General features: G+C 45.8%; 1 pseudogene; it reads right to left on the bottom strand.

Annotated features, from left to right (window-relative positions):
• Positions 1-16,934, bottom strand: part of LOC142028031 (protein ELYS-like) — a 49,337-nt pseudogene extending 32,403 nt beyond the window's left edge.
• Positions 16,935-18,501: the final 1,567 nt, after the last annotated feature.

Below are 18,501 nucleotides of genomic sequence, written 5' to 3'. Positions count from 1 at the left end.
TTCAAGCTTCTGTGAACTCTCTTCAACGAACAAGGGTCAACAGTAGATTCCTCCTCCTTTCCTCCAATTTGGCCTGGCAATTGGGAACAACTCTTAAATTTTCTGCCACGGAAGACGGACAAGAAACTTGACTCAGCCAGTCACGCAGGCAGACAGTCATGTAGTACTGACCAATCTGTGGCTACAGGGAAGTATTCCGACACTCCAAGTGTCCTCTGTAGAACACAGATCCTGTACTAATGCTTCTTCTGGGTTTGTTTCCGGGGGGTGGGAGTTGTTGGGGGGTTTTTTTGGCAGGAGGTGTTAGCAAGTCTTGGTATGAAGCTACATGTGTAAGTGGCTCATCTGGAAGCTAGCTGAAGAACCTGACTTTTCCCCCCAGAGGTCCAGCTGTTTTGTTCTCTCTTCAACTACCTTGTGAGATTGGTTCCTGTTTCAACCTTGCACAACGCTCATCACAGGAACGCAGGAACAGCAGGGGAGTAAAATATCTCAAAGGCAGAGACTGGTGCCTGACACCTCTTAGAAGCCTGTGAATGTATTACTGGTTGCACTGTCTGTAGAGGATTAAAAGTCTCACACTAGCGACACCACAGCTTTCTCAGGTCACAAACGCAAACCACATTATTTAATCACTTTGTGTGCTTTTTTTTAAAACCGGAAATTTTAGCAGACCCATTTTTCAAAGCTGCTGAAACATTTCAACCCTCTGAGGTGAAATCTGACACTCGTCACACCTTTTTCAGGAAAAGAAGATGACCAAGGCAAAGCATTGCCAAATAGTAAAAGGTCCCCCATTTTAACATTAAAGCGTTGAGACAGAACAAAGTAGCCACGCGAGGAATGGATATCGACGACTGGGTTTTCTTCCAAAGCAGCACACAGTACAAGGTCTTTGCCACTGCTAAGACTGTAGCTACAAATAACTTTTAAAAGAGGATAAAGCAAAGCAGAAGTTCAAAAGTGAAACTGGAGAACGATTAAAGCATCTTTCTCCTGTCGACCTGCCAAAGTGCTTAGAGCACTACAAGAGATGCAGCAGCATAAAACATGCCCAAGAAGACTCAGCAAAAGATTGGGGTTTCAGTCACCTCTGAATTTTGATGGTAAAAATCACCCCTGACAACTTCACTGATACTCACATAGACAAAATCACTATTTTCATCTTTTCACATACGTGCACGCCTTACCTCATACATGACTTGTCCTGGGGCCAAGCGTTTTCTGTCACCAAATGCTAACTGCAACAGATGTAAACTCACGACGTCACCTTCACTGAAAAAGGTAGAAATTAGGACATTTGATTACAAAGCTGCTTTAGAGGCCTTGTTATCATTTTATTAGATCTAGACTGATGTTTTCTTGCTGAAAAGAAAAACACCACTTCCCAAACCATCAGATAACTGGTCACGTGCAGCCGCTACAACACAAAGGAGGACATTTGGACACTAACAGCTTCAGGGGCAAATGCTAACCATACAATTTGAAAGCTTTAATATGTTGTACGGACTACAAATTGTTGCTTTAAAGTCAAACTTAAAAAGACTGCCACACTGTGAACGGCTGAGCTGATTAAATAGCTTGCTGATGCTGAAAGAGAGAGATCTTTCTCCCCTTCCCTTCCCTTCCCACCAAAGTTCCAGCCCCTCTCTTGCATACACACGCTGCACCCTTCCACATACTGATTCGGGTCATTAGCCCAGCAGGAAACCATTGACTTTGCTGCTCAACAGGGATCGGTCTCTGCCAGGTGAGCTGGCCTGGCTCACAAAGGCTCCAAAGACCGCGCAAGTTGGCACAAGGTAATCCGCAATACTGTCACCTCCCTCCTTTAGGGGCAGCCGGCTGTCATATTGGCACGTTTAGCGCTCGAGATCTGCAGCCCCAACTACTTTGAATGGTATTTTCATACCATGGTGCGAGTACCAAACAAATCGTGAAGCAGTCCTCAAGAAACAAAGGAAATCGTTTAAGAATGCAAGCACAAAGATACAGCCACTGTTGCTTTGCCTTCTTTCAGAAGGTAGGCACTAGTAGGTCCCTCTTCACATCTGTTAAATCCTGTAAAAATTGCAGTGTAAGCTTAACACCTTCCACACCTGAGAGAATCTCCTGCACGGCTACATAAACAAAACAAATATACATGTATCAACGGTATGTGAACAAAGATACAAAAAAATTTAAATGCATTCAGTGGCTTATAGTAACTTTTTATTCACCTTTCTTGTGTAGACTGAACAGCCCACAAGTAGCAACAATTGCGAGGATCATTCTCAGGCTCCTGAAAAGTAACAGCATAGACAGGAATCCTTCCTCCTTCAAGCTGAGAGTGGTGCCTACGTGGTTGGGAAAAAAAAAAAAAAAGAAAGACAGAAAAAATGAAAAAATAAAAAGGAAAAGGGGAAAAGAGAGAAAAATAAAAACCTGTGAGCCTACGATGAGCCCTAACTGTTTGTAGAAGGGTAGAAGCATCTTCTGAGAAAAAAGCTTATCCTTCCATGCTTATCCCCAAAGTACAGAAGGTCACACTTCCATCTCAGACAAGTGAGTCAGGGAAGCGACTACTTTTTATGCAACAGTCAAGAGCTGAGGAAATTACTGTCCATCAAATGCAATAACCTGGGTTTATATCCTCCTCTGCCTAGGGAGGAAGAACATAAACGATTACTTCAGCTGCCAGGCAAAAGATTGTTCCTCCTGTTCCAGCCGACTTCAATATTGAACTTAAAATGCAGCCTATCTTCTGAACAAATTTAAGACAGGGCCAAACACAAGTACTTTCTCATTTCTTTACTCGGATGCTATGTAAAGCATTTTTCCTCCAGACTTCTGAACCTTACGTGTACCTTCACAATCTATTCTTGCCACCCAGTTAGTCCTCCACTGTCTATTTATGCATCCAACAGTTTCTGGTGAGTCACTGCAGGTTTGCTTAAGCCAATCCCTATCTGAATTTGGTCACATATTTCACGTGTGATTGCCCTTTGGCAGATATAAAATCGTCTCTTAATTTTTCTATTGCTTATAGATTTACATGCCCCTTATCCTCATCTCCAAGTGTTCCAAGCAAATTTTCATTCACACGCAACGTTGCCTTGGAATGGGTCAGTCCCCTATTTTGGACAAGGCTGACATGTAGGAAAGAATATCTTTTCAGGCACGGATCAGCTATTGATTTTTCGTGTCTCACTAGTTTCATCCTGGGCGCTTTAAAGAATATTATCCCCAAACCCACATTATTAACATACGTAAGCTTCTCAATGTATGCCCTAATTGCAGTAGCTGGTTCTGAAAAATCATTCCTAAAATCTGGTTCATCAAAACACATACGTTTCCTGGCTTCACTGAACACTACTGATCGGACAAAGCGTCTTAGAAAAATGAGCTCCATCGCATCCTAAACTGCTTGACGTAACCCCAAGAAGCATGCTTTCCACAATCCCTCGAGCCACAGGCACAAGGAGGAAAACAATCCTAGTCCACTGGGGAGAAGGCGGTCCACTTAATCCATGTATGACTTTTAATAGTTATTTCAGAAGAGGATTTCTAAACATCCCAAGATTATACCCAAAATTTCACTCCCTAAAATGTTCTCTTTCATGAACATGCTTCCGTAAGCAAACAATTGAGACCCCTGCACCTCCGGGCATGGCCAGCTGTAAAGGCCTACTTACTCCCTCTTCAAAGTTTTCATATTCCACAGTGACAGGCAGCCATCTGAAAAACCCACAACAAGCTGATTGCTTCTGCTTATGTAGTACAGGGTTGATATTGCTGTTCCTGAAGGATTTTGTAGTTGAAAGCAGAGATGTCTCCCTTCTCTGGTCACAGCTTCTCTTCTTTGTGGAACTTCAGCAGGAATTCTAGTGACAACTTCTAGACCTACACACACAAAACCACGCCATGAGTTAATGTGTCAGGCCATTTAGGCTGCATGTTGAACACTGACGTGACAACACGTCTCATCCAATTCTACCGTCCGGGGCAAAATACCCATTTATGCAACGCTTTCTTTTGTATGTTTCCAAAGAACAGAAGAACTCTCTGATCGGACAGGTATTCTCACTCGTATTTTAAAACCAAGTAAGAGCGTAACCTTCGTAGACAAATTCTTCCTGGGCTCTATAAATCACACGTTTGGGCCTCACGATGAAGCTGTCTGAAGCGACACCAACTCCTGAAGCCACTCTTGTAATAGCCAAAACAGCGTATGCAATCCAAATATGCAAATTAGAGATTTCAGTCATCCAAATGCACGATTTTTGACAAGTCAGATTCATTTTAACAAGCAAGCCTAAAATTTGCCCCAAGTCAACCCACAGAAGCAGAAGAACATTCCCAAGAAATAGGGCGCCTCTGACACAACTTCCTCTCAGGCAGCTGCACTGACTCACGTGGTAAAATTCCTACACCTCACTGGCAAGCATCATAGTGACGTACGGATCTTGGTGGCAGGGGGGCATTTATAACATTAGAAGGAGTATTAAGCCACTCCCATTTTTAATCAGGTCGGGACTATACCAAGGCAAACCGCCATCTGTAACCAGCAGTCAGAAATGCCTGCACACTAGCGTCTTCCAAGTGGGATGCATGTTGTTTATACACAAGTTTTCCTACTCTCAAATTCAAGTTTAAAAACTGCAGGCTTACCCGATGCTTGTATTTCATTCTGACTGCAAGAGAAATCATCCAAACAAAGGTCCACCAGAAGTAGATGACCAACATCTGTAGCCACTGCTGCCACTCCAAAGAGCCATCGCAGACTCTGATGTAGGTGCCGAGTGCTCACGCTGGGTCCTCCGTGATTAGTTATGGGTTCTATAGCAGTTACCTACAGGAAAACTGCAAGCTAGCATTTAAGCTGTTTGACAAGCTGAACAGAAATCATTCAAAAGTGAAGCCGGAATTAGCACATCAGAAACAAGAAAGTAAATGCAGAGGACCATAAGACTTAAAAGCAAAGCATTGTTTCCAGTTATATCAAGAAAAAACCAATATAGTCAATCTTGATGTTCTATTAACTTGCACTGATTCTTGTTTACATTAAGATAATGAGACTAGGGGACATTACATCATTGGACTTCCTGGGTTACAGAAGACAGAAAAAAATGAGTAACATTCCACCAGCCTCTCCCATCTACACAAACACAATATTCAATAAGCAGCGATTCAAGGACTGCAGGTTGAAAGTCAATCGTTCAACAATCCGTCAGGTAACTCCCTAACGGCTCTTCTTTCCTATCCTAAGTCAACATAAAAATCTGTTCTGCTCTAAAGCCACCCGCTTGCTAGTCTGAGATTCAGGGGAATGTGTCTAAGTCATTTACAGCACAACTATGGAAGTTTCAGATATTTTAAAGACAGTATTTCTAACATACATAGAAATCAAGCATTTCGGAAATGTATGTTACAGACACTGGGAACAGCGGGGGTTTTTTTCCTTTTTCACTCTGGCCAATAAAAGATAGTTCTCAATGCCTTTTTGTGGCAGTGGAGAATTAGGTAACTATGTGCTCTACCATAAACCCAGAAAACTTGTTTTACAATCAGTAAGCTCAAAAGATAACGGTACCGTTAAGCCCAAGAGTTTGCACCAAGGCTCTCTTGACTGGATACTCTGAAGTGGCAGTCTGCACTAATGCAAGATAGAAAAAATACCGCCTACAAAGAGACGCTCCAAAGCTTCTCCTGAAACAGGATTACGCAGCACCTGACAACGCAAAAGCTTCGTTCCTCCGATTAAAGTGTACGTACCCTTCCTGGGAGAACAACTGCTTTAACCACTCTCGATATTCCAAGGTCGTACAGACAGAGAACACTTCCCTCTGCTTCTTCCAACCCAACCAGCAGTCCCGTTCTCTTCTGCCAGGAAAAATCCTTTACCACACGAATGGTGGGAGGCTGTTTCTTTACTCCACGGAAACGGTAAGCAGAGCGCCGCTCTCCCGTCACAGAGCTCACTACCTCCAGTTGAGGACCACACGCCAGCCATGCCAAGCCATTTCTCCCTGTAAGAGAAAAGAAAGCTGACTAAAGCAAATTTCCAATACAAGACTGAAAACAACTGAAAAATCACAGCCACTGCCCCTTTCCTTCACTAAAAGTACCCAAAAGGGAAGACCGACTTCCCTAGTTGTGGTCAATTATTCAAAATCACCCATGGAGATCCTCCAGCACTACCTCTTAATATTAACAACCTTATTATTTTGCATTTCTACTTGTCATTCCCGCACTGAAGGATTTGGACTGCTTGGGATGAAGATGACAACATATTGATCTAGAGACTTCATCCCATATTCGGCTTGTTTTGGCTAGAAATCGTCTAAATACATACGGGAATACGAGTCTTAAAGCACACTTCAAAGATAACAAATCTAAACCAATTCATTTCTAGTTTATTAATTTTACTTGACACACGCCTACTTGGGGCAGGGATTTGGACGGCAGCAAGAAATTATCGTCAAATGGGCACTGCATGAGTACATCTGATCTTTTACACGGGCTGACGACAGAAAGAATTTAACACATTTTGTTTCACTGAACAAACTCGGAGGAAGTATTAACTCAATTACTGCACTTTCAGTCAGGTAGATGGATTCCACCTGGTCTAACAGAGCCTAGACAACCAGGTAGGCACCCAGCTAGCTCTACTTGCGGATCACCTAGAAAGTCAACTACCTAATCTGCTTAGCCACTTTCAGCAGCTCTCCCTGGGTACTCATCTGCACCCTGTTAAATACGTTGGAAATATGGCTGCAGCGCTTAACAGTGTTATCCTCTTCCTTTGCTGTTTGTATTCAGACTAGGAAAAGAAAAAGCGGGGGGGGGGGGTGGGCGGCGGGAGGGGGGTGCCTCTGTAACGTTGTAGAAGAACTAGTTCCGCATGTGGTGTTATGATGGTCATAGAGCTTGAGCTGGTACAAATAAATAGGGCCCAAAACAACACTATCACTTTTTTGAAAACTGCCTTTTATTTAATTAAAAATTGAGTGACCACAACATTGAGGAAGGCCCGCTGACTCAGCATGCTTAACTAAATTATTTTAATAGCACAAGACTGGTGAAGGTTGCTGTAATTTCAAAGTTTAACTATACTAGTTTTAAGGTTTTAATATTAGCATTTTTAATAGTTAAAACTTCCTTCCTGTTCTCTCGAAACCTGATGCATCTTAACAACAGCACCAGCCTGACACAGTCAATACTGTGACCCTGTGCTTCAGGTAACCTCCAGGCAATAAGAACTTCAGACCGAGACCAAATTTAAAGGAGAACGCTCACCTCCAGAAAACTTCCCGCTCAGCACAGAACCTAGGGGTTTCTCATCTTCCCCAAGTGCCTCAGTAGTCACCTCTGGAAACTGCAGCAGACTGCTCGTTACCTGAGCTGATAGGTCTCGCATTCTTCACTGTAAATAAAGAAAAAAATGCAAAAACAGACTCATGTCAGCCATAACTGAGATTTGCTTTTTGAGATTGACAGAAGTTTCATCAGTATGCCGCAAGTAATCTCCTAGACAGCTCCTGTAGCTCTTTTCCTTCAAAAAATGGCACTCGGGACAGTTTTTGATCTCACAGCAGAGCAAAAGGAGAATCCTTTTACTTTTCTAATGCCTATGAGATCACCAACAAAAAGCGACACAGGGGTATTGGTAAGGTCAATAACAGGAAAAAAAACAATACACCGAGTTCAAGTCTACTCAGATATGCGAGTCTGTAGTAAGATGCAATCCGAGAAAAAGCGTATTTCAATTAGCGCTGCAGTAAGAGGTGTGAGGTTCCATTAGTCCTTGCTCTTGATTTTGTACCTCATTATTTATTGCCAATTGTCTTCTAGTAGATTTCAGGCATCGTTTGTGTCTTGTTCACTTCTTGTGTGTTTATTTTGAACTCTAAGGAATACTAAGTTCTTAACTACCTTCACTCTCAAACTCTTCCAGAAAATGTACCGTTGATGTTTCCGCATGACAAGCGATACAGACTTTCATAGCTCATCAGTTGGAAAGTAGTTTTCCATACACTTATCACCTGAACATAACACAGCACCTTAAAACACGGATTCTTTTCTACACTTAAATCCCCATATTCCTTATTCCAGTCCTTTCCTTCCTATTGCCAGTCCTTATCACATCTCTGCACTATTGTACAAAAACTTTGAGGCCTTTCAGTTTCCACACCTCTATCAGTGCTCCACAGACAGTTCACGTTTCACTATGTCAAGATAGATTTTTTTGGGGGATGGGGGACGGGGGACGGGGACTTAAAAGCTCAGGTGACTTACAAGATTGAATAGGAGGCTAAATAAGAGATATTCCACACACGTGGAAATACAAACTACTTCAGCTCACTACGTTTTGCAAGTTCTATGGGTTATTGAAAAAGCCTCCGGAAGACAAGACAGGTTCAAGCATCTCTTCAAATAGCACTGCTTTCTCCATGGAGTCTCAGAAGGAAGATATTCTACGTAGCTCGCTATTCCTGGGCGTTACACATGCTGACCAACTCGGGCATCAAACAGAACCCTTACCCTATGCCACAAACCAGTACAGCCAGCCACTTCAATGGGCACACAAAGCCCATTGCATTAACTGTAGCACACATGTTCTCCCGCAAGCAAAGTTTTATGGTTGCTTCTTCCAGCGTGCACTAATAACCTATTTTCCTTACGGCATAGGAGGTTACAGCTAGTTCTGAAGACCAGACTCTGGGAGCAACACAAAGTTATTAAAGGGAAACGCTTATAAATAATACCATTTACACAGATTGTACTTCTGTGGAGAAAGGTTATGCTCTAAAGCCTGGGCATTGGAATCTACTATATTTCAGGTCACAAGCACTCTACCTGAGAACATGTTCCAGTATCTTCTGCCAGCATGAAAACAACGAGCGCGTGAAACACAGGCAGTGTAAGCCAGGGTCCCGCACTAAGCGCAAGTCAACCTTCGGAAAAAAAGGTTGCCGATGGCAAAGCCAGTATTGCAGGACGCTGCTGCAGCCGGCCAGCCTGACCGCCCTGCCAGCATTCACAACTAGCACAGGTCAAGTTCCAAGTGGGACAACTCATTTGCAGTAGTTTTCTCGCGTTTGCTTTTTGGTACTTGTCATCCTTTCACAGGGACAGCGGGATGAACTTTTGCACTGCATCCAGGGGCTCCAGAGAGTAAAAAGCCCCACAGTTTGACCAGCCTTCCGGCTCAGTTTAATTGTCATGATTTAATCCATATGTTTTATGAGTAACCCATAATACCAAATACAAATACAGATCTATTGGGTTGGTGAATAGCATCTCTCAAAGGCCTTCAACGTCCAGCTGTTTTGACAGGTGCCTTCAGCAATACCGTGATGCTGAATAAGAAAGGAGGAATGACCAGAGAAGATTATCACGGGAAGAAATTTCAGAAGAGGAAGAACAAGAGTCACCCTGCGTCACCCTGCCTTTGCCACTGCCTACCTGGACAGGCCAAGAGCACAGAACTTGGCGTGGCCAAATTGCACATCAAATTTTAAGATACTCTACTGGGGAGAGTTGAGCGTAAAAACAAACCACTCGCCACCCCAAACTCCCCACCAAATCAGAAAGAATTCTTCTCTGGTGGAAAGCTCACACCTTGACACAGTGTACTCCTGCCTACAGTACACAACAAATGTGCTTATCAGGCCCATACCACCGCTAAGAACCATCAAGTACGTAACACTCCCACGCCCGGACCATTCATGGAACTTTAAATTTAATTCCGCTGCAGTTATTAACTGCATAGAAAAGCACGTGAAAACGCTAGACCATCAGGCATGCCCAGGTTTCCGCCAGTACGCCAATGGCCGTTTGAAACATTTTGTTCCTAGACATCTGGCTTGGTAATATGGAACTAGGAAAATAAACTCCACAATAAAGCCTGAACTGTATATACAGTGACCTGGCTATCAGGACGTTTTACTTGCATCATTCTGCTAAGTTGAACCAAGGATTACTGGCAAATCCACACAGTGGGAAAATAGTTAGATAGAACTAGGTTAAAGGCGTGAAGCCTCTCCTTTAAGAGAGATATCCAACACTAACTGCATTTCTGCTCTCTTTGAAAACAACAACTACAGTCATATTCCTCCTTCTGTCTGGTAGAAAACAGATCAGTGTAAAACGCCACAGGCCTACTCCATGTTCAGGAGGAAGCCAGAATCCAACCTCCCCGCTGTATGCTACACCAAAGTGGTCTGTGCACAAGTTGCCAAAATTACCGTTCTTCTTCACCCTTGCTACTTATGACCTCTAAACACCATGAACTGTTTCCAAAGAAAGGAACATGCCACAAGTCATAGACTGATGACAGATTTCTGGATTAAAAATCCCCAGGGGGAAAAAAAAAAAAAAAAAAGAGAAATTACATGTTCAAGTGGAATCACATACAGCCAAGTCAGAGTTCTGCGATGTCAGTTCTGACTGACGGTAGTCCAGGAAAATCAAAGGCCAACAATGTTACAGGCTTACTGAAGAAAAAGCTAAAAATACGCTCAGTCGCAGCTGAAGATACGGTTTCACAAAACACGTTGCCTTCACTGCCGCCGGAAGAGAGGCCTTGCTGCCGCCTCCCATCTCTCCATCTGCTCCTTTGTTCTACTGCTGTATTCCTGCGGCTTACCTTGCACTGACTTGAGCACTTTTTAGAGCACTTTACGAGCCAGGTTAACTGCCTAAGAAGATGGGAAACGAACCCAGAAAAGTAGATAGTTTTCCACCAGCTTAGAGAGTTAAACTGGCTGGCAGAGAGAACTAGCAAGCATGAAAGTTGGCACAAGGAAGGAGGCAGGACAGTGCGTTGGGAAGAAGGAGAGGGAATTCGTCCGTCTCCATTTTGTGGCAGTAAGCCGTTACGCTAGCTCATACACGTGTGAAACTACACACACAATTTGCAAGGAGAGCTGCAGAACCCTTTCCTTTTAGAAAGGACACCACCCGAGACACAGTCAGTCAACTTTTAACTCCCTCGTGCGCGTAGAGACTCACTGTCTCACTGAGAAAGGCTGCAGCTGACAGGCATCATTCTTTCATTCAGCCAGATGTGGAAGCTAAAGCGATTTCAGGGAAGTGCTACCTGGTGATCAGAGAACGGACAACAGCGTGCGACACGATTCAGGTCACATTTTCCAAGGAAACAGGACACAGAGTGGGAAGAAGCCAAAGAAGAAGAAATGGAAGAAAAACTAAGTCCTTTTGAGAAACCAGCATCCACTTTGTTGAATAACAGCTAAAGATGACAATGACAGAATTTTTTGAATTATTATTAACGACTGGTTCAATGACATTTTCCCCAGAAAAGCAGGAGGCAGCTCACAAGCGCTGGAGGAGCAGTGGATGGAAAAGACACTTTCTGCACCTTAGTAGTCGGGTTCAGTGAATTTGCGCTTTGCCATATTTTACTCCAGCCGAAAGAGGATTTAGTGAGTGAGTTAGCAGGTGACTTTGTGAGTACCACCGGGTCATTTCTTTCCCACTTAGGCAGAAACACCCCCCCACCCCGATGCTTTAGGCAACCACCCTACATTTCATCCAAAGCCTAAGTTCTAGTCTAAAAAGCCACTAGCATAACAGAGACGGTCTGTATCGGAACTCCACAGCCAGGCTTATTTCACTCAAGCGCAGCCTACAGATTCTCTTGCAGAGTTTGTGCGGATGCTCCACAAGCCCAAACCTACAGCAGAAGGCAAGGAGAAGGAAGAATTTCAGCTCTCTAGCCCAACAACCCCCAACAGCTAAGACCATAGATTTGACTTCCCTTCAAAGGAAAACACAAACAAAACCAACACAGCTCAGAATTTGACACTGGAGCCAGTTTACCCAGCCACCTCCTATGGTTATTCTCTAACACGACCATACTTTCATTCAAGAGTCGCAGCCCCCGTCTAACGTGGCTAAGCGAGCAAAAGTTCCTAAAGTCCCTTCTGAACTTACGCTCTTTTTACATTGCTTGGCGTACCTGGACAGACAGACATAGGTGCTAAGTGTCTCAGTACAGAACACACGCGCAGCCTTCCTAAGAGAGGGAGACAGCAGCTGACATTTCCAGCATACCACACCGGTGTGCCATCGCCCCGGTGCCTGCCCCTCCCAGCACAAATTCTAGAATCACAGAATCACAAGGAAGAGAACTTCCAGAAGTTCTCTTCTGGAAGCAGGCGGCCTTCCAGAATCACTGGAGGTCATCTGGTCCAAGCCCCTGCTCAAGCAGGCTCACCTAGAGCAGCCTGCCCAGCACCACGTCCAGACGGCTTCTGAGTATCCAGCTCTGAAACGTACTTGGACAAACAGCAACCTGACAAGCTGAACCGCAAAAACATTGGCAACACGTGCAACAGGCCCAGGCTTTTGGTGACTCTCTCCTACCAATTTAAGTATTCTCTCCACCACACAGGTGAAAAAATACCACACCAGCAAAGGCTTGTCACCATTACTTCTCTAAAACTGTATCCAACAGCTTGCTGGGGAGAAGACTCAAAACTAATAGAAGCCCGATTAAGTTCATTTCACCGTCTTAAAAAAGCACACCCCGGGCAAATCAATGCAGGAAAACGAGCCGATGCAGTAAGTGGATGAGGAGCTGTCCTCAGCAGAACAGGGTCCTGTCCTGTGTGCCCAAACACCTGTGACAGCTGCCAGCCAAGACTGATGCCATCATCCAGACCGATGGGCCTAAGGCGGCACTTGAACTACCACGTTTAGCCGTACACCCTACACGGGGTTCAGCATTCCCGACAGAATTCAGCCCCTGAATGTCCCCTAGTTTTACCAAACACCATCAGCAAGCAATTACTAGAGCTGAAAGACTGACTCCACGCTTCCTTCTATTGGCAGAAGCTCCAGACCTCGAGTCAGGAAGAAATCAAGCACTTTTGTTTAAGTCAGCAACTTTGCTGCGTGATGCAGGCTTCATGCAAAAATCAAGAGACCCCCACAAAACGCGCGGGATTCCTGTAAAGCTCTGCTCTCCCCATTAAACCCAGCCCTCTTCCCGCAATCGATCGCCGCTCTATGCAGAGAGCCGATTTCCCAGCTCCTCTGTTTGGCAGTTACCCATGTTGAAGCAATAAAATGGTTCGTGAGAAGCAGCTGGGAGGGGAGCAGCGTATGGCCTTTCAGTGAAGGTGTGCCTTGAACGACTTATTCATCAAGTCACCATCAGGCCCCTTCTTTCCCAGAGCAGCCCGTCATGCACTCCTTGGCTCTCACGCACCGCCACAGCCTCCTACTGAAATGCTTCTGGCTGGCTAAATAAGTCATGTGAACATTGGTTGCTTTCAGAAACATGCCCAAAACTAAAAGGGGGGGGAGGGGGTGTTGGGTTTTGGGGGTTTGTTTGGGGGGGGTTTGGTTTGGTTTTGGGGTTTTTTTCAGAAAGTGCAAAGAACACATCTGCCCCAAGTTCTAGGGTGTTCATCTCATGACTGGTTTTAAAGGGAAAACCTCTGGTTCTCCCTGTCAAGGACTTTGAAGTGACCCAAGCCTGAGCTGCTTTGACACGGCTCGGTACATTCACTGGCACCTTTTATTTCAGTCATGATTTCTCACAACTACAAAATGAAACCAAGAAACCGTAAGGTACTTAGAAGTAGACAGAATATGCTGTTATCTGAGCTCATGAGAGATTTGCTATTAAGTTGTGGACCCGTAACCCAGGGCTACGTTATTGCCAGTTTACCCAGGCTGAAAAGCCCCTGGAGGGTCTCATCGGGGCACTGTTGGCACAGAAGTGTGTGAGCAACGAGTCTTAAAGATGACAAGAAGGGGAAAACATCAGAAGCAGAAGAGCAGAGGTTAAGGTATCTGCCCGCGATGCCCATTACTGGGAAACTCGCCTGAGCCACTGCAGTGTGCTGGTGCTCCCACTCCTTCTGGGCTTCCTCCAGCCAGGACTCCCACGTCGCCTGCGTGCTCCAGATCTGCCACTTGTTCTCAGCCAGCAAAAACCACACCTCTTGTGAACAGCAAGACAGCTTTAACCAGGGTACCTATGTGTAAAATATCAAGCCCCGTGAGAGACGAGGACCAGCAGCGAGGAAGCCATGCAGTGGGAGGCGGTCTGGCCTCTTGCAGAGCAAGCCCTTCCAACCCAAACCTCCTGGGGACCGTACGGCACGTGGGGACACAAACCCACCTCGCTGCGGAACAGCCGAGACGTTTGTTGCTGCTGTCAGCATCCTGAACTGGAAATGAAAGCTGCCATCTTCCTTGTCCTCGTCTAACCAGAAGGTGATCAACAAAACACGGTGCCCAGAGCGTGCACAGGAGCCAACCCCCGCGAATCCTCCTCAGCTCCATTCCCACCGTACTTCTTCGGTGTTACAGATTACCAACAATGCCTCCTGAGAATGTTTTGGGAAGTCAAAATCTGCTTGCTATTCATAGCTGTATTTATGCTGAAATACGTACGTGTTCCATCGGCTATTGGTCGCCCTGTGCTCCCGAGCCCAGCCAGTCTGCACAACAGTTTGTTATTTGCAGCCTGCGGTTGGTTCTCTTAGAAGCTTCCCACTGGGACTGGCATTTACCACTGCTTTGTTCCTGACCCGTTTTGTCCTTTTAAATATGAAAATACATAAAAGACAAAAAAGAAGCTGTTACCCAGACAATCCCAGCAAACGACAACGTTTCCAATCAAACGTGACTTTTGGTTTGGTTTTGTTTTGTTCTTTTCCCTGTTCGGAAATATCCCATGTAGCTCTGGAACTTCACAAGCGAAAAAGTCTCACAGCCACTTTGCTCCTTGGGTGGAAACATCTGATGCCCTCTCCTGTACCGCTACCAGCAATCACAGCCCGGTTTGGTTTTGCCCCTGCCAGCCCACGAAAACCCTTCTCTTCTCCAGCTAACCCTAACTTGCAGCAATGGAGCCATAGCCGCTCTGCCTCTAGTATGCAGGGCAATATGGGATGGGGTACTTCAAAACCACACCTCACCCACTGTAAGTGTGGGTACGGCAGGTAGGCAGGCAAAGGACAACTCCAGCTGCCCCTGCACGGAGCTGGCTCAGGCGTGGGGAGTTTGTTGGTCTGCGTTCATATCGGCACATGAAAGCAGTTCAGCTCTCTGCAGGACTCAACTGCTGCTGGAGACATTAAATCTTCTGCTCCTGACACCTGCGAACAGCCAGGCTGCTGCGGCTACAAGGTCACCGAGCCATCACCCGCTTTGGGATAATGGACTGGGGTGTAAGTGCCTGACCTCTTTTTATGGGAGAGGGAATAAGAAGGCATTAGTGCTGGAGTCCAGCAAAAGCCTGCCTGAAAGGACTGCAAAGAGAGCGGTTTTCAGTCCTGAGGCCCAGGAAGCGCAGGAGGAGAGCAAAGGGGAGCAGAGAGGGAACCTTCTCCTCCAGAAGGAGCTGACGGACTGGGAAAGTGGCCGGGAAAGCAAGCTGCTCCTGGGCAGGAAGGAATAGCTCTGTGTGGCACTATCGCTGGGATCTGGGATTGGGAAGCAGAGACGACAAATGCCTGGCAGCAGGCATCACTTCTATGTTCTACGTTTCAACCACGGTTGGGCTGTGGGACCCCAAACTACAGCTTAGTTTTAGAGGTGCTGTGTTACTGGGAAAGAAAGGGCAGGAAAGAAGCTCAATTAAGTCACACATATGAGGGAGACCTGGAATCCTCAGGAAATACAGTTACCTCTGTCGTACAACTTACCTGTAAAAACACATGCCGTTCGTTAATAAGGGTAAAGAATAAGCTCTTCATGTGCCGCCCCTGCCTATGGACAGATTCACCCTTTCTTCCTTCTGAGCTGTCAGTCCCGTTGAACTGGTATCTTCTGTCATTTTGCCCAGCACCTGACCGCAATGTGCACCAAGACCAGAAAGGGAAAACTTATGAAAGCGTACCTGTCAGCATATCGTAAGGTTGACAAAGTTTCTTCGTAACAGATGTCTGCTGGACTCAACGGCCGCAATCTCTAAGCATATGAAAAGTATTAACTGACATTAGATTTTGAAGGAGGGTTTTTAAAATAGTTTTAAACGCTACCAAAAACCAGACAGGGATTAACGTGGAAAGATAGACCATTAAGTCCCCAAATATAAAAGGAGAACCCAGGTGTCTTAGCAATCTGGCCATAAATTAACTCTTTCTAACACTTGTGCCAGAAGAGAAATGAGACAGAAAGAAAGATGAGAAGATAGAGGTGGGTTTTGCAAAAATTAATACTGAAGGCGCTCGAATCCTGCTAACTCTGCCTTAATGCTAGCACCAACGCAAAAAAAAAAAAAAAAAAAAAAAAAGGCGCAAAACCACTTTGATGGTCTTTGTACAAGTAGCAATTGAAGAATCTGTCCTTCAATTTGTTCAAAACATCTTTGATGAATTATGCAAGCTAGCATTTGAAGAAACCCAGGTAAGCTGTTTTGAGAGTATCAGCATTTACAGTCAACCTTTTCACATGTGCACATTTTCTGTTCGTATTCTTCCACCTTTCATTTAATTGCACTTCCTTTAAAAAAAATACCTCTTCCAAGATGCTGGAGCATACAGTTAATTCACCTGAGACAAGGAAGAACCTAGGGGAGTTTCATCTCATTTAGGAATGCAACCTCTGGTGCACGGCACAAACGATAATCTCAGAAGTTAGGGCAAAAAGGACTTGTTTCATAATGCAGCCTAGTTTTAGGTAGGTAAAGAACACGGGTTTTATATAAAACAGGTGCCTCTGAGTTTTATAGCTACATTTACCTATATGTCAATAAATTTTTACAGATATGCAGAAAACTCTTTCAGAAGAAACGGAGGTTGTATCTCTAACGTAGACAGAGATATCTATTTTGCGCCAGCCACATTTCTGTTCCGAAAACAGAAGTGCTCTCCATTTGAGTAACACGTTTAGTAGTGGCTAGAAGCTTTTGACCAGCAGAAGGGTTCTCCCCTTTGTGTTGCACAGGAAGCAAGCTTAACTTTTAAATTACACTCACTTTCACCAATGTCAGAGCCGCACAATTCTATTTCAATGGGCAAAGCGGGTTATAAATTCAAGAATCAACTTACCATGATGGTCCTGCTTCTTCCCCCCTGAGCAGACTGCAGGAGTCTCGTCAGGACCAAGTCCCTGTATGGGACGTGCACCACTCTCTTTCCTGTAGCAACCTCAGCCAGAGCACTAAGGGAAAATAAAGTGAAAAGTAGAAGCATGACTATGAAAAGCAAATCTGGGGGGCCGGCGGCAGGGAAGAGGCTACCAGATTAGAACCTTCCGTATATTCATGCTTAGGCACAGGCTTCAGTATGTTTGTGCTTGTGGACATCTCAGGCTTTATTCATTTAAGTAACTTCTTTAGCCAGACGGCAAGGAATCCTGAATGGAGGGAAAACTATTTTTCACCTGCAGAAATTTAATTTTTACTTCACAGGGAAGGATTTTTTTTTAAAAAAAGAAAAAGAAAACCAGCTGGTGACATTTCCTAATGTGGTTAGACTTAGATTTACCCACCTGCCTTCCTTCAACCTGTCTCCTTCAGATCCTTCAGAGGATTTTTGCCTTTCGCTTCCTGCCAAGTCCGCCAGATTTATAACTGGCTGTTTGGCGATGGCTTCGTCGAGAAAAATCTGTTAAAATACGGTATCAACAGCAGGAAAAATTACCAGATCCGTCCCTCAGACATTATGAAGTAAGATACAGAAAACGATACTCTGCAGAAACGCAGAGGAAATAAATAGGTTGCGACAGTTACCGCTCTTGGAACATCTGACCTAGGAAGAATTGCTGTAAAGACGAGAACCACAAAGGTGTGCCTCAAAGCAAACGACCTACCGCCTCTCAGGATGAAGCAGCAGACAAAGCCGCTCATCCCCTGCACCCGCAGAAAGGGGGTACGGAAGCACCGCTGGCTCCCAACCTCCCCCGGCTGCAAAGACGACGTCTCCCTCCCATCCCCGTCCCAGATGAGCCCGGGACTGGCCCTGCCTGCCAGGGCTGAGCAGCTTTCGGAGCTGCCTGCGCGAGCAGCCGTGGGGAGCTGAGCTCGCTTGTGCTCCAGAGACGGGTCACGCACGTCCGGGCCAGCCGGAGCCCCCTCCTCCTCAACCAGCCCCAGCCCGGGCTCGTCCTGCGTAAGCGGCTCTGCAGACCCCTCTCCAGCTCTGTCGACAGGGGACTTCAGCAAAAACGGTAGTTCTGGTGTCCGTCTCCCGAGGGGAAACGTTGGGGGAGCGAGCGATGATAGGAGCAAGGCCCGTTGTCCGGAGCAGAGCCGCGAGCAGTCGCCTCCCCCGGCCCGGCTGCTCTGAGGTGGTTCAGCCGCCCGTCAGCAGCAGCACCACGGTCACCCAGCACCCCTCCGCCTGGCCGGGGGCACACACAGCGAGGACAGCAGGATTCGGGCCACGGTGACCCTCTGGGGTCACGTCTCTGCCACCGCCGCGCTGCGGCCTTCCCTCACGCGGGGTCGGGGAGGTGCCGCAGACTGCCCCGCGCTTGTGCCGCGCCCTGTGAGCTTGCTCGCTGCAGGGCTGCTTGTTAGCGCGAGCCCAG

Source organism: Buteo buteo, unplaced genomic scaffold, assembly GCF_964188355.1.
Source record: "Buteo buteo unplaced genomic scaffold, bButBut1.hap1.1 HAP1_SCAFFOLD_110, whole genome shotgun sequence".
NCBI lineage: Eukaryota > Metazoa > Chordata > Aves > Accipitriformes > Accipitridae > Buteo > Buteo buteo.
Note: the sequence above shows the minus strand (reverse complement) of the source record. Positions and strands in the feature narration are given on the sequence as shown.